Below are 17,596 nucleotides of genomic sequence, written 5' to 3'. Positions count from 1 at the left end.
AAGAAAAACTGAATATGTTGCCTTTACTCTACTGATTTTTCCATTCTCTTTCCTTTCAAAAATGAACCCAAAATGCATGTTCTTGAAGCTGGGTGCGTGGTAATGACTCCCATAACTTTCTGTCATTTTTCTCACGGTTAAAGGCTTCCATCCATTTGCCACCAATGCTTCCTAAGGTCTTTGTATCAAAGTTCCTTTCCTTTCTGTAAAATTCATCATTGCGGCGCCCCTGCTTTTCACCAAGCCAAGACGGAACATCCACTTTGGTGTGAAATCCTCCTTTGAGGTGATAAGACGTAACTCACAGTGTGCTCTCAGAAGTGGTAGCTTTGAGAGGGAGCCGCGATTAATATTGATGATTTTCATCTGTCTGCTCCTGGTCCCCACCCCCCACAACCTTTCTTGAGCGAGAGGTAATTTCAGTGCTATGAGCTTCTGCTACCCCTCCTTCGATAGCTCAGTTGGTAGAGCGGAGGACTGTAGCATTAATTCGGGCATCCTTAGGTCGCTGGTTCAAATCCGGCTCGAAGGATTTTGTGGTTTCATTTCCATGTCTTTTGCTGTTAATCAACAATACCTTCCGTTGATTATGAAAAAGTCCCCGAGCTTCGATAAATACTGGAAAAGAAGCGTACTCTATCTGCTTTCAAAGGGAATTGATGACATAGTCATCGCTAGGGGAGGCGTGAAGAACAGTAATGGAAACCTGCTGATCAAAACTGCTACCAAAGCATTGCATTAGTACATGTATGCCCTTGGCAGACTTCCAATTGCATTGCACCACGGTAGCTGCTTGGCAGCCAATCACACTGTGACTTGCCTTCAATTTGAGTGTCCACCGATGGGCAAGAGGGCATAGCCAATGGAATCATCCCCCGAAAGGCTGAGCAAGCTGGAAAGTAGACCAACAGTTTACACATTTGGGGAAATCCTGAGAAGTTTTGCATTCCAAACTGAGCAAATAAAAGCCCTGCCGGAGAATCGAACCCTGATTGCACTAAGTATATGCTCCATGAAGACAGCCCTCACGTAAGGCGTGGGCAATTTCATCCCTGACACTTTACATTCTAGTCTCAAATCGAGACTTTGCAGTCCGTGGGCTCCAGAGTCTCCTTGCATCCAGCAAAACTTTAGAGGGCAGTGGAGGGGATGTAGCTCAGTGGTAGAGCGCATGCTTCGCATGTATGAGGCCCCGGGTTCAATCCCCGGCATCTCCAGGAGTCGCTGTTCTGTATCTCGGCTTTTTCCAGAAGGCTAGCCTGCCACCTTGTGGAAAGTTGAGGTTTCTCAGGCAGTTGGGGGGTCAGAACCCCACTTAAATAGGTTGCATTGAAAAATATTGTTTGAAATAGGCATAGATTCCACTTTTCAAGAAAATCTGAGAATTTTGCTTGCCAAAAGGAGGAAATAAATGCCCTCTCTGAGGAACGAACTCAGGACCTTCAGATTATGAGACTGACGCGCTGCCTACTGCGCTAAGAAGGCTGCACACAAGCATCTCTAAACAAGACTATAGACCAGGAAGATAATCCAGGTGCGAGGCTTAAGGATTTTCCTGACTGAGACTTTATGCTGCAGTGTCAAGTGGGTTGACTTGGCAGACACTTACATTCAGGGTTTCCATGCATACAGTAAAACTTGGCATACAAGGGGATGTAGCTCAGTGGTAGAGCGCATGCTTTGCATGTATGAGGCCCCGGGTTCAATCCCCGGCATCTCCAGACTTTTGCCATGCTTATCTTGGATTTTGGCAGAAAACTAGGCTGGCTGTCAGTATTAAGGAAGAGATATGTCATGCAACTGGGATACGAACCCCACTTAAACTGTGAGACGTGTGCCTTGGAAAACCCCATGAAATGGGGCTATCTCATTTTTGATGCTTATAGAACCAAAGAATCTTACTTGTTTAAGCCATGAAAGTGATGATTAATCTTGGCAATCTTAATACATTTAGGATAGAAATCTGTGGCAGCCATCTTGGTCATTGGTAAGGGTTCTTCCTCTAAACCAGAGACTCTCTACAGTAGCTTCAAGAAAAACTGAATATGTTGCCTTTACTCTACTGATTTTTCCATTCTCTTTCCTTTCAAAAATGAACCCAAAATGCATGTTCTTGAAGCTGGGTGCGTGGTAATGACTCCCATAACTTTCTGTCATTTTTCTCACGGTTAAAGGCTTCCATCCATTTGCCACCAATGCTTCCTAAGGTCTTTGTATCAAAGTTCCTTTCCTTTCTGTAAAATTCATCATTGCGGCGCCCCTGCTTTTCACCAAGCCAAGACGGAACATCCACTTTGGTGTGAAATCCTCCTTTGAGGTGATAAGACGTAACTCACAGTGTGCTCTCAGAAGTGGTAGCTTTGAGAGGGAGCCGCGATTAATATTGATGATTTTCATCTGTCTGCTCCTGGTCCCCACCCCCCACAACCTTTCTTGAGCGAGAGGTAATTTCAGTGCTATGAGCTTCTGCTACCCCTCCTTCGATAGCTCAGTTGGTAGAGCGGAGGACTGTAGCATTAATTCGGGCATCCTTAGGTCGCTGGTTCAAATCCGGCTCGAAGGATTTTGTGGTTTCATTTCCATGTCTTTTGCTGTTAATCAACAATACCTTCCGTTGATTATGAAAAAGTCCCCGAGCTTCGATAAATACTGGAAAAGAAGCGTACTCTATCTGCTTTCAAAGGGAATTGATGACATAGTCATCGCTAGGGGAGGCGTGAAGAACAGTAAAGGAAACCTGCTGATCAAAACTGCTACCAAAGCATTGCATTAGTACATGTATGCCCTTGGCAGACTTCCAATTGCATTGCACCACGGTAGCTGCTTGGCAGCCAATCACACTGTGACTTGCCTTCAATTTGAGTGTCCACCGATGGGCAAGAGGGCATAGCCAATGGAATCATCCCCCGAAAGGCTGAGCAAGCTGGAAAGTAGACCAACAGTTTACACATTTGGGGAAATCCTGAGAAGTTTTGCATTCCAAACTGAGCAAATAAAAGCCCTGCCGGAGAATCGAACCCTGATTGCACTAAGTATATGCTCCATGAAGACAGCCCTCACGTAAGGCGTGGGCAATTTCATCCCTGACACTTTACATTCTAGTCTCAAATCGAGACTTTGCAGTCCGTGGGCTCCAGAGTCTCCTTGCATCCAGCAAAACTTTAGAGGGCAGTGGAGGGGATGTAGCTCAGTGGTAGAGCGCATGCTTCGCATGTATGAGTCCCCGGGTTCAATCCCCGGCATCTCCAGGAGTCGCTGTTCTGTATCTCGGCTTTTTCCAGAAGGCTAGCCTGCCACCTTGTGGAAAGTTGAGGTTTCTCAGGCAGTTGGGGGGTCAGAACCCCACTTAAATAGGTTGCATTGAAAAATATTGTTTGAAATAGGCATAGATTCCACTTTTCAAGAAAATCTGAGAATTTTGCTTGCCAAAAGGAGGAAATAAATGCCCTCTCTGAGGAACGAACTCAGGACCTTCAGATTATGAGACTGACGCGCTGCCTACTGCGCTAAGAAGGCTGCACACAAGCATCTCTAAACAAGACTATAGACCAGGAAGATAATCCAGGTGCGAGGCTTAAGGATTTTCCTGACTGAGACTTTATGCTGCAGTGTCAAGTGGGTTGACTTGGCAGACACTTACATTCAGGGTTTCCATGCATACAGTAAAACTTGGCATACAAGGGGATGTAGCTCAGTGGTAGAGCGCATGCTTTGCATGTATGAGGCCCCGGGTTCAATCCCCGGCATCTCCAGACTTTTGCCATGCTTATCTTGGATTTTGGCAGAAAACTAGGCTGGCTGTCAGTATTAAGGAAGAGATATGTCATGCAACTGGGATACGAACCCCACTTAAACTGTGAGACGTGTGCCTTGGAAAACCCCATGAAATGGGGCTATCTCATTTTTGATGCTTATAGAACCAAAGAATCTTACTTGTTTAAGCCATCAAAGTGATGATTAATCTTGGCAATCTTAATACATTTAGGATAGAAATCTGTGGCAGCCATCTTGGTCATTGGTAAGGGTTCTTCCTCTAAACCAGAGACTCTCTACAGTAGCTTCAAGAAAAACTGAATATGTTGCCTTTACTCTACTGATTTTTCCATTCTCTTTCCTTTCAAAAATGAACCCAAAATGCATGTTCTTGAAGCTGGGTGCGTGGTAATGACTCCCATAACTTTCTGTCATTTTTCTCACGGTTAAAGGCTTCCATCCATTTGCCACCAATGCTTCCTAAGGTCTTTGTATCAAAGTTCCTTTCCTTTCTGTAAAATTCATCATTGCGGCGCCCCTGCTTTTCACCAAGCCAAGACGGAACATCCACTTTGGTGTGAAATCCTCCTTTGAGGTGATAAGACGTAACTCACAGTGTGCTCTCAGAAGTGGTAGCTTTGAGAGGGAGCCGCGATTAATATTGATGATTTTCATCTGTCTGCTCCTGGTCCCCACCCCCCACAACCTTTCTTGAGCGAGAGGTAATTTCAGTGCTATGAGCTTCTGCTACCCCTCCTTCGATAGCTCAGTTGGTAGAGCGGAGGACTGTAGCATTAATTCGGGCATCCTTAGGTCGCTGGTTCAAATCCGGCTCGAAGGATTTTGTGGTTTCATTTCCATGTCTTTTGCTGTTAATCAACAATACCTTCCGTTGATTATGAAAAAGTCCCCGAGCTTCGATAAATACTGGAAAAGAAGCGTACTCTATCTGCTTTCAAAGGGAATTGATGACATAGTCATCGCTAGGGGAGGCGTGAAGAACAGTAATGGAAACCTGCTGATCAAAACTGCTACCAAAGCATTGCATTAGTACATGTATGCCCTTGGCAGACTTCCAATTGCATTGCACCACGGTAGCTGCTTGGCAGCCAATCACACTGTGACTTGCCTTCAATTTGAGTGTCCACCGATGGGCAAGAGGGCATAGCCAATGGAATCATCCCCCGAAAGGCTGAGCAAGCTGGAAAGTAGACCAACAGTTTACACATTTGGGGAAATCCTGAGAAGTTTTGCATTCCAAACTGAGCAAATAAAAGCCCTGCCGGAGAATCGAACCCTGATTGCACTAAGTATATGCTCCATGAAGACAGCCCTCACGTAAGGCGTGGGCAATTTCATCCCTGACACTTTACATTCTAGTCTCAAATCGAGACTTTGCAGTCCGTGGGCTCCAGAGTCTCCTTGCATCCAGCAAAACTTTAGAGGGCAGTGGAGGGGATGTAGCTCAGTGGTAGAGCGCATGCTTCGCATGTATGAGGCCCCGGGTTCAATCCCCGGCATCTCCAGGAGTCGCTGTTCTGTATCTCGGCTTTTTCCAGAAGGCTAGCCTGCCACCTTGTGGAAAGTTGAGGTTTCTCAGGCAGTTGGGGGGTCAGAACCCCACTTAAATAGGTTGCATTGAAAAATATTGTTTGAAATAGGCATAGATTCCACTGTTCAAGAAAATCTGAGAATTTTGCTTGCCAAAAGGAGGAAATAAATGCCCTCTCTGAGGAACGAACTCAGGACCTTCAGATTATGAGACTGACGCGCTGCCTACTGCGCTAAGAAGGCTGCACACAAGCATCTCTAAACAAGACTATAGACCAGGAAGATAATCCAGGTGCGAGGCTTAAGGATTTTCCTGACTGAGACTTTATGCTGCAGTGTCAAGTGGGTTGACTTGGCAGACACTTACATTCAGGGTTTCCATGCATACAGTAAAACTTGGCATACAAGGGGATGTAGCTCAGTGGTAGAGCGCATGCTTTGCATGTATGAGGCCCCGGGTTCAATCCCCGGCATCTCCAGACTTTTGCCATGCTTATCTTGGATTTTGGCAGAAAACTAGGCTGGCTGTCAGTATTAAGGAAGAGATATGTCATGCAACTGGGATACGAACCCCACTTAAACTGTGAGACGTGTGCCTTGGAAAACCCCATGAAATGGGGCTATCTCATTTTTGATGCTTATAGAACCAAAGAATCTTACTTGTTTAAGCCATCAAAGTGATGATTAATCTTGGCAATCTTAATACATTTAGGATAGAAATCTGTGGCAGCCATCTTGGTCATTGGTAAGGGTTCTTCCTCTAAACCAGAGACTCTCTACAGTAGCTTCAAGAAAAACTGAATATGTTGCCTTTACTCTACTGATTTTTCCATTCTCTTTCCTTTCAAAAATGAACCCAAAATGCATGTTCTTGAAGCTGGGTGCGTGGTAATGACTCCCATAACTTTCTGTCATTTTTCTCACGGTTAAAGGCTTCCATCCATTTGCCACCAATGCTTCCTAAGGTCTTTGTATCAAAGTTCCTTTCCTTTCTGTAAAATTCATCATTGCGGCGCCCCTGCTTTTCACCAAGCCAAGACGGAACATCCACTTTGGTGTGAAATCCTCCTTTGAGGTGATAAGACGTAACTCACAGTGTGCTCTCAGAAGTGGTAGCTTTGAGAGGGAGCCGCGATTAATATTGATGATTTTCATCTGTCTGCTCCTGGTCCCCACCCCCCACAACCTTTCTTGAGCGAGAGGTAATTTCAGTGCTATGAGCTTCTGCTACCCCTCCTTCGATAGCTCAGTTGGTAGAGCGGAGGACTGCAGCATTAATTCGGGCATCCTTAGGTCGCTGGTTCAAATCCGGCTCGAAGGATTTTGTGGTTTCCTTTCCATGTCTTTTGCTGTTAATCAACAATACCTTCCGTTGATTATGAAAAAGTCCCCGAGCTTCGATAAATACTGGAAAAGAAGCGTACTCTATCTGCTTTCAAAGGGAATTGATGACATAGTCATCGCTAGGGGAGGCGTGAAGAACAGTAATGGAAACCTGCTGATCAAAACTGCTACCAAAGCATTGCATTAGTACATGTATGCCCTTGGCAGACTTCCAATTGCATTGCACCACGGTAGCTGCTTGGCAGCCAATCACACTGTGACTTGCCTTCAATTTGAGTGTCCACCGATGGGCAAGAGGGCATAGCCAATGGAATCATCCCCCGAAAGGCTGAGCAAGCTGGAAAGTAGACCAACAGTTTACACATTTGGGGAAATCCTGAGAAGTTTTGCATTCCAAACTGAGCAAATAAAAGCCCTGCCGGAGAATCGAACCCTGATTGCACTAAGTATATGCTCCATGAAGACAGCCCTCACGTAAGGCGTGGGCAATTTCATCCCTGACACTTTACATTCTAGTCTCAAATCGAGACTTTGCAGTCCGTGGGCTCCAGAGTCTCCTTGCATCCAGCAAAACTTTAGAGGGCAGTGGAGGGGATGTAGCTCAGTGGTAGAGCGCATGCTTCGCATGTATGAGGCCCCGGGTTCAATCCCCGGCATCTCCAGGAGTCGCTGTTCTGTATCTCGGCTTTTTCCAGAAGGCTAGCCTGCCACCTTGTGGAAAGTTGAGGTTTCTCAGGCAGTTGGGGGGTCAGAACCCCACTTAAATAGGTTGCATTGAAAAATATTGTTTGAAATAGGCATAGTTTCCACTTTTCAAGAAAATCTGAGAATTTTGCTTGCCAAAAGGAGGAAATAAATGCCCTCTCTGAGGAACGAACTCAGGACCTTCAGATTATGAGACTGACGCGCTGCCTACTGCGCTAAGAAGGCTGCACACAAGCATCTCTAAACAAGACTATAGACCAGGAAGATAATCCAGGTGCGAGGCTTAAGGATTTTCCTGACTGAGACTTTATGCTGCAGTGTCAAGTGGGTTGACTTGGCAGACACTTACATTCAGGGTTTCCATGCATACAGTAAAACTTGGCATACAAGGGGATGTAGCTCAGTGGTAGAGCGCATGCTTTGCATGTATGAGGCCCCGGGTTCAATCCCCAGCATCTCCAGACTTTTGCCATGCTTATCTTGGATTTTGGCAGAAAACTAGGCTGGCTGTCAGTATTAAGGAAGAGATATGTCATGCAACTGGGATACGAACCCCACTTAAACTGTGAGACGTGTGCCTTGGAAAACCCCATGAAATGGGGCTATCTCATTTTTGATGCTTATAGAACCAAAGAATCTTACTTGTTTAAGCCATCAAAGTGATGATTAATCTTGGCAATCTTAATACATTTAGGATAGAAATCTGTGGCAGCCATCTTGGTCATTGGTAAGGGTTCTTCCTCTAAACCAGAGACTCTCTACAGTAGCTTCAAGAAAAACTGAATATGTTGCCTTTACTCTACTGATTTTTCCATTCTCTTTCCTTTCAAAAATGAACCCAAAATGCATGTTCTTGAAGCTGGGTGCGTGGTAATGACTCCCATAACTTTCTGTCATTTTTCTCACGGTTAAAGCCTTCCATCCATTTGCCACCAATGCTTCCTAAGGTCTTTGTATCAAAGTTCCTTTCCTTTCTGTAAAATTCATCATTGCGGCGCCCCTGCTTTTCACCAAGCCAAGACGGAACATCCACTTTGGTGTGAAATCCTCCTTTGAGGTGATAAGACGTAACTCACAGTGTGCTCTCAGAAGTGGTAGCTTTGAGAGGGAGCCGCGATTAATATTGATGATTTTCATCTGTCTGCTCCTGGTCCCCACCCCCCACAACCTTTCTTGAGCGAGAGGTAATTTCAGTGCTATGAGCTTCTGCTACCCCTCCTTCGATAGCTCAGTTGGTAGAGCGGAGGACTGTAGCATTAATTCGGGCATCCTTAGGTCGCTGGTTCAAATCCGGCTCGAAGGATTTTGTGGTTTCATTTCCATGTCTTTTGCTGTTAATCAACAATACCTTCCGTTGATTATGAAAAAGTCCCCGAGCTTCGATAAATACTGGAAAAGAAGCGTACTCTATCTGCTTTCAAAGGGAATTGATGACATAGTCATCGCTAGGGGAGGCGTGAAGAACAGTAAAGGAAACCTGCTGATCAAAACTGCTACCAAAGCATTGCATTAGTACATGTATGCCCTTGGCAGACTTCCAATTGCATTGCACCACGGTAGCTGCTTGGCAGCCAATCACACTGTGACTTGCCTTCAATTTGAGTGTCCACCGATGGGCAAGAGGGCATAGCCAATGGAATCATCCCCCGAAAGGCTGAGCAAGCTGGAAAGTAGACCAACAGTTTACACATTTGGGGAAATCCTGAGAAGTTTTGCATTCCAAACTGAGCAAATAAAAGCCCTGCCGGAGAATCGAACCCTGATTGCACTAAGTATATGCTCCATGAAGACAGCCCTCACGTAAGGCGTGGGCAATTTCATGCCTGACACTTTACATTCTAGTCTCAAATCGAGACTTTGCAGTCCGTGGGCTCCAGAGTCTCCTTGCATCCAGCAAAACTTTAGAGGGCAGTGGAGGGGATGTAGCTCAGTGGTAGAGCGCATGCTTCGCATGTATGAGGCCCCGGGTTCAATCCCCGGCATCTCCAGGAGTCGCTGTTCTGTATCTCGGCTTTTTCCAGAAGGCTAGCCTGCCACCTTGTGGAAAGTTGAGGTTTCTCAGGCAGTTGGGGGGTCAGAACCCCACTTAAATAGGTTGCATTGAAAAATATTGTTTGAAATAGGCATAGATTCCACTTTTCAAGAAAATCTGAGAATTTTGCTTGCCAAAAGGAGGAAATAAATGCCCTCTCTGAGGAACGAACTCAGGACCTTCAGATTATGAGACTGACGCGCTGCCTACTGCGCTAAGAAGGCTGCACACAAGCATCTCTAAACAAGACTATAGACCAGGAAGATAATCCAGGTGCGAGGCTTAAGGATTTTCCTGACTGAGACTTTATGCTGCAGTGTCAAGTGGGTTGACTTGGCAGACACTTACATTCAGGGTTTCCATGCATACAGTAAAACTTGGCATACAAGGGGATGTAGCTCAGTGGTAGAGCGCATGCTTTGCATGTATGAGGCCCCGGGTTCAATCCCCGGCATCTCCAGACTTTTGCCATGCTTATCTTGGATTTTGGCAGAAAACTAGGCTGGCTGTCAGTATTAAGGAAGAGATATGTCATGCAACTGGGATACGAACCCCACTTAAACTGTGAGACGTGTGCCTTGGAAAACCCCATGAAATGGGGCTATCTCATTTTTGATGCTTATAGAACCAAAGAATCTTACTTGTTTAAGCCATCAAAGTGATGATTAATCTTGGCAATCTTAATACATTTAGGATAGAAATCGGTGGCAGCCATCTTGGTCATTGGTAAGGGTTCTTCCTCTAAACCAGAGACTCTCTACAGTAGCTTCAAGAAAAACTGAATATGTTGCCTTTACTCTACTGATTTTTCCATTCTCTTTCCTTTCAAAAATGAACCCAAAATGCATGTTCTTGAAGCTGGGTGCGTGGTAATGACTCCCATAACTTTCTGTCATTTTTCTCACGGTTAAAGGCTTCCATCCATTTGCCACCAATGCTTCCTAAGGTCTTTGTATCAAAGTTCCTTTCCTTTCTGTAAAATTCATCATTGCGGCGCCCCTGCTTTTCACCAAGCCAAGACGGAACATCCACTTTGGTGTGAAATCCTCCTTTGAGGTGATAAGACGTAACTCACAGTGTGCTCTCAGAAGTGGTAGCTTTGAGAGGGAGCCGCGATTAATATTGATGATTTTCATCTGTCTGCTCCTGGTCCCCACCCCCCACAACCTTTCTTGAGCGAGAGGTAATTTCAGTGCTATGAGCTTCTGCTACCCCTCCTTCGATAGCTCAGTTGGTAGAGCGGAGGACTGTAGCATTAATTCGGGCATCCTTAGGTCGCTGGTTCAAATCCGGCTCGAAGGATTTTGTGGTTTCATTTCCATGTCTTTTGCTGTTAATCAACAATACCTTCCGTTGATTATGAAAAAGTCCCCGAGCTTCGATAAATACTGGAAAAGAAGCGTACTCTATCTGCTTTCAAAGGGAATTGATGACATAGTCATCGCTAGGGGAGGCGTGAAGAACAGTAATGGAAACCTGCTGATCAAAACTGCTACCAAAGCATTGCATTAGTACATGTATGCCCTTGGCAGACTTCCAATTGCATTGCACCACGGTAGCTGCTTGGCAGCCAATCACACTGTGACTTGCCTTCAATTTGAGTGTCCACCGATGGGCAAGAGGGCATAGCCAATGGAATCATCCCCCGAAAGGCTGAGCAAGCTGGAAAGTAGACCAACAGTTTACACATTTGGGGAAATCCTGAGAAGTTTTGCATTCCAAACTGAGCAAATAAAAGCCCTGCCGGAGAATCGAACCCTGATTGCACTAAGTATATGCTCCATGAAGACAGCCCTCACGTAAGGCGTGGGCAATTTCATCCCTGACACTTTACATTCTAGTCTCAAATCGAGACTTTGCAGTCCGTGGGCTCCAGAGTCTCCTTGCATCCAGCAAAACTTTAGAGGGCAGTGGAGGGGATGTAGCTCAGTGGTAGAGCGCATGCTTCGCATGTATGAGGCCCCGGGTTCAATCCCCGGCATCTCCAGGAGTCGCTGTTCTGTATCTCGGCTTTTTCCAGAAGGCTAGCCTGCCACCTTGTGGAAAGTTGAGGTTTCTCAGGCAGTTGGGGGGTCAGAACCCCACTTAAATAGGTTGCATTGAAAAATATTGTTTGAAATAGGCATAGTTTCCACTTTTCAAGAAAATCTGAGAATTTTGCTTGCCAAAAGGAGGAAATAAATGCCCTCTCTGAGGATCGAACTCAGGACCTTCAGATTATGAGACTGACGCGCTGCCTACTGCGCTAAGAAGGCTGCACACAAGCATCTCTAAACAAGACTATAGACCAGGAAGATAATCCAGGTGCGAGGCTTAAGGATTTTCCTGACTGAGACTTTATGCTGCAGTGTCAAGTGGGTTGACTTGGCAGACACTTACATTCAGGGTTTCCATGCATACAGTAAAACTTGGCATACAAGGGGATGTAGCTCAGTGGTAGAGCGCATGCTTTGCATGTATGAGGCCCCGGGTTCAATCCCCGGCATCTCCAGACTTTTGCCATGCTTATCTTGGATTTTGGCAGAAAACTAGGCTGGCTGTCAGTATTAAGGAAGAGATATGTCATGCAACTGGGATACGAACCCCACTTAAACTGTGAGACGTGTGCCTTGGAAAACCCCATGAAATGGGGCTATCTCATTTTTGATGCTTATAGAACCAAAGAATCTTACTTGTTTAAGCCATCAAAGTGATGATTAATCTTGGCAATCTTAATACATTTAGGATAGAAATCGGTGGCAGCCATCTTGGTCATTGGTAAGGGTTCTTCCTCTAAACCAGAGACTCTCTACAGTAGCTTCAAGAAAAACTGAATATGTTGCCTTTACTCTACTGATTTTTCCATTCTCTTTCCTTTCAAAAATGAACCCAAAATGCATGTTCTTGAAGCTGGGTGCGTGGTAATGACTCCCATAACTTTCTGTCATTTTTCTCACGGTTAAAGCCTTCCATCCATTTGCCACCAATGCTTCCTAAGGTCTTTGTATCAAAGTTCCTTTCCTTTCTGTAAAATTCATCATTGCGGCGCCCCTGCTTTTCACCAAGCCAAGACGGAACATCCACTTTGGTGTGAAATCCTCCTTTGAGGTGATAAGACGTAACTCACAGTGTGCTCTCAGAAGTGGTAGCTTTGAGAGGGAGCCGCGATTAATATTGATGATTTTCATCAGTCTGCTCCTGGTCCCCACCCCCCACAACCTTTCTTGAGCGAGAGGTAATTTCAGTGCTATGAGCTTCTGCTACCCCTCCTTCGATAGCTCAGTTGGTAGAGCGGAGGACTGTAGCATTAATTCGGGCATCCTTAGGTCGCTGGTTCAAATCCGGCTCGAAGGATTTTGTGGTTTCATTTCCATGTCTTTTGCTGTTAATCAACAATACCTTCCGTTGATTATGAAAAAGTCCCCGAGCTTCGATAAATACTGGAAAAGAAGCGTACTCTATCTGCTTTCAAAGGGAATTGATGACATAGTCATCGCTAGGGGAGGCGTGAAGAACAGTAAAGGAAACCTGCTGATCAAAACTGCTACCAAAGCATTGCATTAGTACATGTATGCCCTTGGCAGACTTCCAATTGCATTGCACCACGGTAGCTGCTTGGCAGCCAATCACACTGTGACTTGCCTTCAATTTGAGTGTCCACCGATGGGCAAGAGGGCATAGCCAATGGAATCATCCCCCGAAAGGCTGAGCAAGCTGGAAAGTAGACCAACAGTTTACACATTTGGGGAAATCCTGAGAAGTTTTGCATTCCAAACTGAGCAAATAAAAGCCCTGCCGGAGAATCGAACCCTGATTGCACTAAGTATATGCTCCATGAAGACAGCCCTCACGTAAGGCGTGGGCAATTTCATCCCTGACACTTTACATTCTAGTCTCAAATCGAGACTTTGCAGTCCGTGGGCTCCAGAGTCTCCTTGCATCCAGCAAAACTTTAGAGGGCAGTGGAGGGGATGTAGCTCAGTGGTAGAGCGCATGCTTCGCATGTATGAGGCCCCGGGTTCAATCCCCGGCATCTCCAGGAGTCGCTGTTCTGTATCTCGGCTTTTTCCAGAAGGCTAGCCTGCCATCTTGTGGAAAGTTGAGGTTTCTCAGGCAGTTGGGGGGTCAGAACCCCACTTAAATAGGTTGCATTGAAAAATATTGTTTGAAATAGGCATAGTTTCCACTTTTCAAGAAAATCTGAGAATTTTGCTTGCCAAAAGGAGGAAATAAATGCCCTCTCTGAGGATCGAACTCAGGACCTTCAGATTATGAGACTGACGCGCTGCCTACTGCGCTAAGAAGGCTGCACACAAGCATCTCTAAACAAGACTATAGACCAGGAAGATAATCCAGGTGCGAGGCTTAAGGATTTTCCTGACTGAGACTTTATGCTGCAGTGTCAAGTGGGTTGACTTGGCAGACACTTACATTCAGGGTTTCCATGCATACAGTAAAACTTGGCATACAAGGGGATGTAGCTCAGTGGTAGAGCGCATGCTTTGCATGTATGAGGCCCCGGGTTCAATCCCCGGCATCTCCAGACTTTTGCCATGCTTATCTTGGATTTTGGCAGAAAACTAGGCTGGCTGTCAGTATTAAGGAAGAGATATGTCATGCAACTGGGATACGAACCCCACTTAAACTGTGAGACGTGTGCCTTGGAAAACCCCATGAAATGGGGCTATCTCATTTTTGATGCTTATAGAACCAAAGAATCTTACTTGTTTAAGCCATCAAAGTGATGATTAATCTTGGCAATCTTAATACATTTAGGATAGAAATCGGTGGCAGCCATCTTGGTCATTGGTAAGGGTTCTTCCTCTAAACCAGAGACTCTCTACAGTAGCTTCAAGAAAAACTGAATATGTTGCCTTTACTCTACTGATTTTTCCATTCTCTTTCCTTTCAAAAATGAACCCAAAATGCATGTTCTTGAAGCTGGGTGCGTGGTAATGACTCCCATAACTTTCTGTCATTTTTCTCACGGTTAAAGCCTTCCATCCATTTGCCACCAATGCTTCCTAAGGTCTTTGTATCAAAGTTCCTTTCCTTTCTGTAAAATTCATCATTGCGGCGCCCCTGCTTTTCACCAAGCCAAGACGGAACATCCACTTTGGTGTGAAATCCTCCTTTGAGGTGATAAGACGTAACTCACAGTGTGCTCTCAGAAGTGGTAGCTTTGAGAGGGAGCCGCGATTAATATTGATGATTTTCATCAGTCTGCTCCTGGTCCCCACCCCCCACAACCTTTCTTGAGCGAGAGGTAATTTCAGTGCTATGAGCTTCTGCTACCCCTCCTTCGATAGCTCAGTTGGTAGAGCGGAGGACTGTAGCATTAATTCGGGCATCCTTAGGTCGCTGGTTCAAATCCGGCTCGAAGGATTTTGTGGTTTCATTTCCATGTCTTTTGCTGTTAATCAACAATACCTTCCGTTGATTATGAAAAAGTCCCCGAGCTTCGATAAATACTGGAAAAGAAGCGTACTCTATCTGCTTTCAAAGGGAATTGATGACATAGTCATCGCTAGGGGAGGCGTGAAGAACAGTAAAGGAAACCTGCTGATCAAAACTGCTACCAAAGCATTGCATTAGTACATGTATGCCCTTGGCAGACTTCCAATTGCATTGCACCACGGTAGCTGCTTGGCAGCCAATCACACTGTGACTTGCCTTCAATTTGAGTGTCCACCGATGGGCAAGAGGGCATAGCCAATGGAATCATCCCCCGAAAGGCTGAGCAAGCTGGAAAGTAGACCAACAGTTTACACATTTGGGGAAATCCTGAGAAGTTTTGCATTCCAAACTGAGCAAATAAAAGCCCTGCCGGAGAATCGAACCCTGATTGCACTAAGTATATGCTCCATGAAGACAGCCCTCACGTAAGGCGTGGGCAATTTCATCCCTGACACTTTACATTCTAGTCTCAAATCGAGACTTTGCAGTCCGTGGGCTCCAGAGTCTCCTTGCATCCAGCAAAACTTTAGAGGGCAGTGGAGGGGATGTAGCTCAGTGGTAGAGCGCATGCTTCGCATGTATGAGGCCCCGGGTTCAATCCCCGGCATCTCCAGGAGTCGCTGTTCTGTATCTCGGCTTTTTCCAGAAGGCTAGCCTGCCACCTTGTGGAAAGTTGAGGTTTCTCAGGCAGTTGGGGGGTCAGAACCCCACTTAAATAGGTTGCATTGAAAAATATTGTTTGAAATAGGCATAGTTTCCACTTTTCAAGAAAATCTGAGAATTTTGCTTGCCAAAAGGAGGAAATAAATGCCCTCTCTGAGGATCGAACTCAGGACCTTCAGATTATGAGACTGACGCGCTGCCTACTGCGCTAAGAAGGCTGCACACAAGCATCTCTAAACAAGACTATAGACCAGGAAGATAATCCAGGTGCGAGGCTTAAGGATTTTCCTGACTGAGACTTTATGCTGCAGTGTCAAGTGGGTTGACTTGGCAGACACTTACATTCAGGGTTTCCATGCATACAGTAAAACTTGGCATACAAGGGGATGTAGCTCAGTGGTAGAGCGCATGCTTTGCATGTATGAGGCCCCGGGTTCAATCCCCGGCATCTCCAGACTTTTGCCATGCTTATCTTGGATTTTGGCAGAAAACTAGGCTGGCTGTCAGTATTAAGGAAGAGATATGTCATGCAACTGGGATACGAACCCCACTTAAACTGTGAGACGTGTGCCTTGGAAAACCCCATGAAATGGGGCTATCTCATTTTTGATGCTTATAGAACCAAAGAATCTTACTTGTTTAAGCCATCAAAGTGATGATTAATCTTGGCAATCTTAATACATTTAGGATAGAAATCGGTGGCAGCCATCTTGGTCATTGGTAAGGGTTCTTCCTCTAAACCAGAGACTCTCTACAGTAGCTTCAAGAAAAACTGAATATGTTGCCTTTACTCTACTGATTTTTCCATTCTCTTTCCTTTCAAAAATGAACCCAAAATGCATGTTCTTGAAGCTGGGTGCGTGGTAATGACTCCCATAACTTTCTGTCATTTTTCTCACGGTTAAAGCCTTCCATCCATTTGCCACCAATGCTTCCTAAGGTCTTTGTATCAAAGTTCCTTTCCTTTCTGTAAAATTCATCATTGCGGCGCCCCTGCTTTTCACCAAGCCAAGACGGAACATCCACTTTGGTGTGAAATCCTCCTTTGAGGTGATAAGACGTAACTCACAGTGTGCTCTCAGAAGTGGTAGCTTTGAGAGGGAGCCGCGATTAATATTGATGATTTTCATCTGTCTGCTCCTGGTCCCCACCCCCCACAACCTTTCTTGAGCGAGAGGTAATTTCAGTGCTATGAGCTTCTGCTACCCCTCCTTCGATAGCTCAGTTGGTAGAGCGGAGGACTGTAGCATTAATTCGGGCATCCTTAGGTCGCTGGTTCAAATCCGGCTCGAAGGATTTTGTGGTTTCATTTCCATGTCTTTTGCTGTTAATCAACAATACCTTCCGTTGATTATGAAAAAGTCCCCGAGCTTCGATAAATACTGGAAAAGAAGCGTACTCTATCTGCTTTCAAAGGGAATTGATGACATAGTCATCGCTAGGGGAGGCGTGAAGAACAGTAAAGGAAACCTGCTGATCAAAACTGCTACCAAAGCATTGCATTAGTACATGTATGCCCTTGGCAGACTTCCAATTGCATTGCACCACGGTAGCTGCTTGGCAGCCAATCACACTGTGACTTGCCTTCAATTTGAGTGTCCACCGATGGGCAAGAGGGCATAGCCAATGGAATCATCCCCCGAAAGGCTGAGCAAGCTGGAAAGTAGACCAACAGTTTACACATTTGGGGAAATCCTGAGAAGTTTTGCATTCCAAACTGAGCAAATAAAAGCCCTGCCGGAGAATCGAACCCTGATTGCACTAAGTATATGCTCCATGAAGACAGCCCTCACGTAAGGCGTGGGCAATTTCATGCCTGACACTTTACATTCTAGTCTCAAATCGAGACTTTGCAGTCCGTGGGCTCCAGAGTCTCCTTGCATCCAGCAAAACTTTAGAGGGCAGTGGAGGGGATGTAGCTCAGTGGTAGAGCGCATGCTTCGCATGTATGAGGCCCCGGGTTCAATCCCCGGCATCTCCAGGAGTCGCTGTTCTGTATCTCGGCTTTTTCCAGAAGGCTAGCCTGCCACCTTGTGGAAAGTTGAGGTTTCTCAGGCAGTTGGGGGGTCAGAACCCCACTCAAATAGGTTGCATTGAAAAATATTGTTTGAA

General features: G+C 45.6%; 34 non-coding genes across 34 annotated transcripts; 26 read left to right on the top strand and 8 right to left on the bottom strand.

Moving 5' to 3' along the window:
• Positions 1-446: 446 nt before the first annotated feature.
• Positions 447-532, top strand: TRNAY-GUA (transfer RNA tyrosine (anticodon GUA)). Its single transcript is given in 2 exon segments — positions 447-483; positions 497-532. It is a non-coding gene; the product is annotated as a tRNA-Tyr (tRNA).
• A 613-nt stretch (positions 533-1,145) lies between these two features.
• Positions 1,146-1,217, top strand: TRNAA-CGC (transfer RNA alanine (anticodon CGC)). Its single transcript has one exon. It is a non-coding gene; the product is annotated as a tRNA-Ala (tRNA).
• Positions 1,218-1,412: 195 nt separating this feature from the next.
• Positions 1,413-1,485, bottom strand: TRNAM-CAU (transfer RNA methionine (anticodon CAU)). The gene has a single exon. It is a non-coding gene; the product is annotated as a tRNA-Met (tRNA).
• A 164-nt stretch (positions 1,486-1,649) lies between these two features.
• On the top strand, positions 1,650-1,721 carry TRNAA-UGC (transfer RNA alanine (anticodon UGC)). The gene has a single exon. It is a non-coding gene; the product is annotated as a tRNA-Ala (tRNA).
• Positions 1,722-2,477: 756 nt separating this feature from the next.
• On the top strand, positions 2,478-2,563 carry TRNAY-GUA (transfer RNA tyrosine (anticodon GUA)). The gene is given in 2 exon segments: positions 2,478-2,514; positions 2,528-2,563. It is a non-coding gene; the product is annotated as a tRNA-Tyr (tRNA).
• A 613-nt stretch (positions 2,564-3,176) lies between these two features.
• On the top strand, positions 3,177-3,248 carry TRNAA-CGC (transfer RNA alanine (anticodon CGC)). The gene has a single exon. It is a non-coding gene; the product is annotated as a tRNA-Ala (tRNA).
• Positions 3,249-3,443: 195 nt separating this feature from the next.
• Positions 3,444-3,516, bottom strand: TRNAM-CAU (transfer RNA methionine (anticodon CAU)). Its single transcript has one exon. It is a non-coding gene; the product is annotated as a tRNA-Met (tRNA).
• Positions 3,517-3,680: 164 nt separating this feature from the next.
• Positions 3,681-3,752, top strand: TRNAA-UGC (transfer RNA alanine (anticodon UGC)). The gene has a single exon. It is a non-coding gene; the product is annotated as a tRNA-Ala (tRNA).
• A 756-nt stretch (positions 3,753-4,508) lies between these two features.
• TRNAY-GUA (transfer RNA tyrosine (anticodon GUA)) lies at positions 4,509-4,594 on the top strand. The gene is given in 2 exon segments: positions 4,509-4,545; positions 4,559-4,594. It is a non-coding gene; the product is annotated as a tRNA-Tyr (tRNA).
• A 613-nt stretch (positions 4,595-5,207) lies between these two features.
• Positions 5,208-5,279, top strand: TRNAA-CGC (transfer RNA alanine (anticodon CGC)). The gene has a single exon. It is a non-coding gene; the product is annotated as a tRNA-Ala (tRNA).
• A 195-nt stretch (positions 5,280-5,474) lies between these two features.
• On the bottom strand, positions 5,475-5,547 carry TRNAM-CAU (transfer RNA methionine (anticodon CAU)). The gene has a single exon. It is a non-coding gene; the product is annotated as a tRNA-Met (tRNA).
• Positions 5,548-5,711: 164 nt separating this feature from the next.
• Positions 5,712-5,783, top strand: TRNAA-UGC (transfer RNA alanine (anticodon UGC)). Its single transcript has one exon. It is a non-coding gene; the product is annotated as a tRNA-Ala (tRNA).
• Positions 5,784-6,539: 756 nt separating this feature from the next.
• TRNAC-GCA (transfer RNA cysteine (anticodon GCA)) lies at positions 6,540-6,625 on the top strand. Its single transcript is given in 2 exon segments — positions 6,540-6,576; positions 6,590-6,625. It is a non-coding gene; the product is annotated as a tRNA-Cys (tRNA).
• Positions 6,626-7,238: 613 nt separating this feature from the next.
• TRNAA-CGC (transfer RNA alanine (anticodon CGC)) lies at positions 7,239-7,310 on the top strand. Its single transcript has one exon. It is a non-coding gene; the product is annotated as a tRNA-Ala (tRNA).
• A 195-nt stretch (positions 7,311-7,505) lies between these two features.
• Positions 7,506-7,578, bottom strand: TRNAM-CAU (transfer RNA methionine (anticodon CAU)). Its single transcript has one exon. It is a non-coding gene; the product is annotated as a tRNA-Met (tRNA).
• A 164-nt stretch (positions 7,579-7,742) lies between these two features.
• TRNAA-UGC (transfer RNA alanine (anticodon UGC)) lies at positions 7,743-7,814 on the top strand. Its single transcript has one exon. It is a non-coding gene; the product is annotated as a tRNA-Ala (tRNA).
• A 756-nt stretch (positions 7,815-8,570) lies between these two features.
• Positions 8,571-8,656, top strand: TRNAY-GUA (transfer RNA tyrosine (anticodon GUA)). Its single transcript is given in 2 exon segments — positions 8,571-8,607; positions 8,621-8,656. It is a non-coding gene; the product is annotated as a tRNA-Tyr (tRNA).
• A 613-nt stretch (positions 8,657-9,269) lies between these two features.
• On the top strand, positions 9,270-9,341 carry TRNAA-CGC (transfer RNA alanine (anticodon CGC)). Its single transcript has one exon. It is a non-coding gene; the product is annotated as a tRNA-Ala (tRNA).
• A 195-nt stretch (positions 9,342-9,536) lies between these two features.
• Positions 9,537-9,609, bottom strand: TRNAM-CAU (transfer RNA methionine (anticodon CAU)). Its single transcript has one exon. It is a non-coding gene; the product is annotated as a tRNA-Met (tRNA).
• A 164-nt stretch (positions 9,610-9,773) lies between these two features.
• TRNAA-UGC (transfer RNA alanine (anticodon UGC)) lies at positions 9,774-9,845 on the top strand. Its single transcript has one exon. It is a non-coding gene; the product is annotated as a tRNA-Ala (tRNA).
• Positions 9,846-10,601: 756 nt separating this feature from the next.
• On the top strand, positions 10,602-10,687 carry TRNAY-GUA (transfer RNA tyrosine (anticodon GUA)). The gene is given in 2 exon segments: positions 10,602-10,638; positions 10,652-10,687. It is a non-coding gene; the product is annotated as a tRNA-Tyr (tRNA).
• Positions 10,688-11,300: 613 nt separating this feature from the next.
• TRNAA-CGC (transfer RNA alanine (anticodon CGC)) lies at positions 11,301-11,372 on the top strand. Its single transcript has one exon. It is a non-coding gene; the product is annotated as a tRNA-Ala (tRNA).
• A 195-nt stretch (positions 11,373-11,567) lies between these two features.
• TRNAM-CAU (transfer RNA methionine (anticodon CAU)) lies at positions 11,568-11,640 on the bottom strand. The gene has a single exon. It is a non-coding gene; the product is annotated as a tRNA-Met (tRNA).
• A 164-nt stretch (positions 11,641-11,804) lies between these two features.
• On the top strand, positions 11,805-11,876 carry TRNAA-UGC (transfer RNA alanine (anticodon UGC)). The gene has a single exon. It is a non-coding gene; the product is annotated as a tRNA-Ala (tRNA).
• A 756-nt stretch (positions 11,877-12,632) lies between these two features.
• On the top strand, positions 12,633-12,718 carry TRNAY-GUA (transfer RNA tyrosine (anticodon GUA)). Its single transcript is given in 2 exon segments — positions 12,633-12,669; positions 12,683-12,718. It is a non-coding gene; the product is annotated as a tRNA-Tyr (tRNA).
• Positions 12,719-13,331: 613 nt separating this feature from the next.
• TRNAA-CGC (transfer RNA alanine (anticodon CGC)) lies at positions 13,332-13,403 on the top strand. Its single transcript has one exon. It is a non-coding gene; the product is annotated as a tRNA-Ala (tRNA).
• A 195-nt stretch (positions 13,404-13,598) lies between these two features.
• Positions 13,599-13,671, bottom strand: TRNAM-CAU (transfer RNA methionine (anticodon CAU)). The gene has a single exon. It is a non-coding gene; the product is annotated as a tRNA-Met (tRNA).
• A 164-nt stretch (positions 13,672-13,835) lies between these two features.
• On the top strand, positions 13,836-13,907 carry TRNAA-UGC (transfer RNA alanine (anticodon UGC)). The gene has a single exon. It is a non-coding gene; the product is annotated as a tRNA-Ala (tRNA).
• A 756-nt stretch (positions 13,908-14,663) lies between these two features.
• Positions 14,664-14,749, top strand: TRNAY-GUA (transfer RNA tyrosine (anticodon GUA)). The gene is given in 2 exon segments: positions 14,664-14,700; positions 14,714-14,749. It is a non-coding gene; the product is annotated as a tRNA-Tyr (tRNA).
• Positions 14,750-15,362: 613 nt separating this feature from the next.
• On the top strand, positions 15,363-15,434 carry TRNAA-CGC (transfer RNA alanine (anticodon CGC)). Its single transcript has one exon. It is a non-coding gene; the product is annotated as a tRNA-Ala (tRNA).
• Positions 15,435-15,629: 195 nt separating this feature from the next.
• TRNAM-CAU (transfer RNA methionine (anticodon CAU)) lies at positions 15,630-15,702 on the bottom strand. The gene has a single exon. It is a non-coding gene; the product is annotated as a tRNA-Met (tRNA).
• Positions 15,703-15,866: 164 nt separating this feature from the next.
• On the top strand, positions 15,867-15,938 carry TRNAA-UGC (transfer RNA alanine (anticodon UGC)). Its single transcript has one exon. It is a non-coding gene; the product is annotated as a tRNA-Ala (tRNA).
• A 756-nt stretch (positions 15,939-16,694) lies between these two features.
• Positions 16,695-16,780, top strand: TRNAY-GUA (transfer RNA tyrosine (anticodon GUA)). Its single transcript is given in 2 exon segments — positions 16,695-16,731; positions 16,745-16,780. It is a non-coding gene; the product is annotated as a tRNA-Tyr (tRNA).
• Positions 16,781-17,393: 613 nt separating this feature from the next.
• TRNAA-CGC (transfer RNA alanine (anticodon CGC)) lies at positions 17,394-17,465 on the top strand. The gene has a single exon. It is a non-coding gene; the product is annotated as a tRNA-Ala (tRNA).
• Positions 17,466-17,596: the final 131 nt, after the last annotated feature.

This window comes from Lissotriton helveticus, chromosome 1_2 (assembly GCF_964261635.1).
Source record: "Lissotriton helveticus chromosome 1_2, aLisHel1.1, whole genome shotgun sequence".
NCBI classification, from domain to species: domain Eukaryota; kingdom Metazoa; phylum Chordata; class Amphibia; order Caudata; family Salamandridae; genus Lissotriton; species Lissotriton helveticus.
Note: the sequence above shows the minus strand (reverse complement) of the source record. Positions and strands in the feature narration are given on the sequence as shown.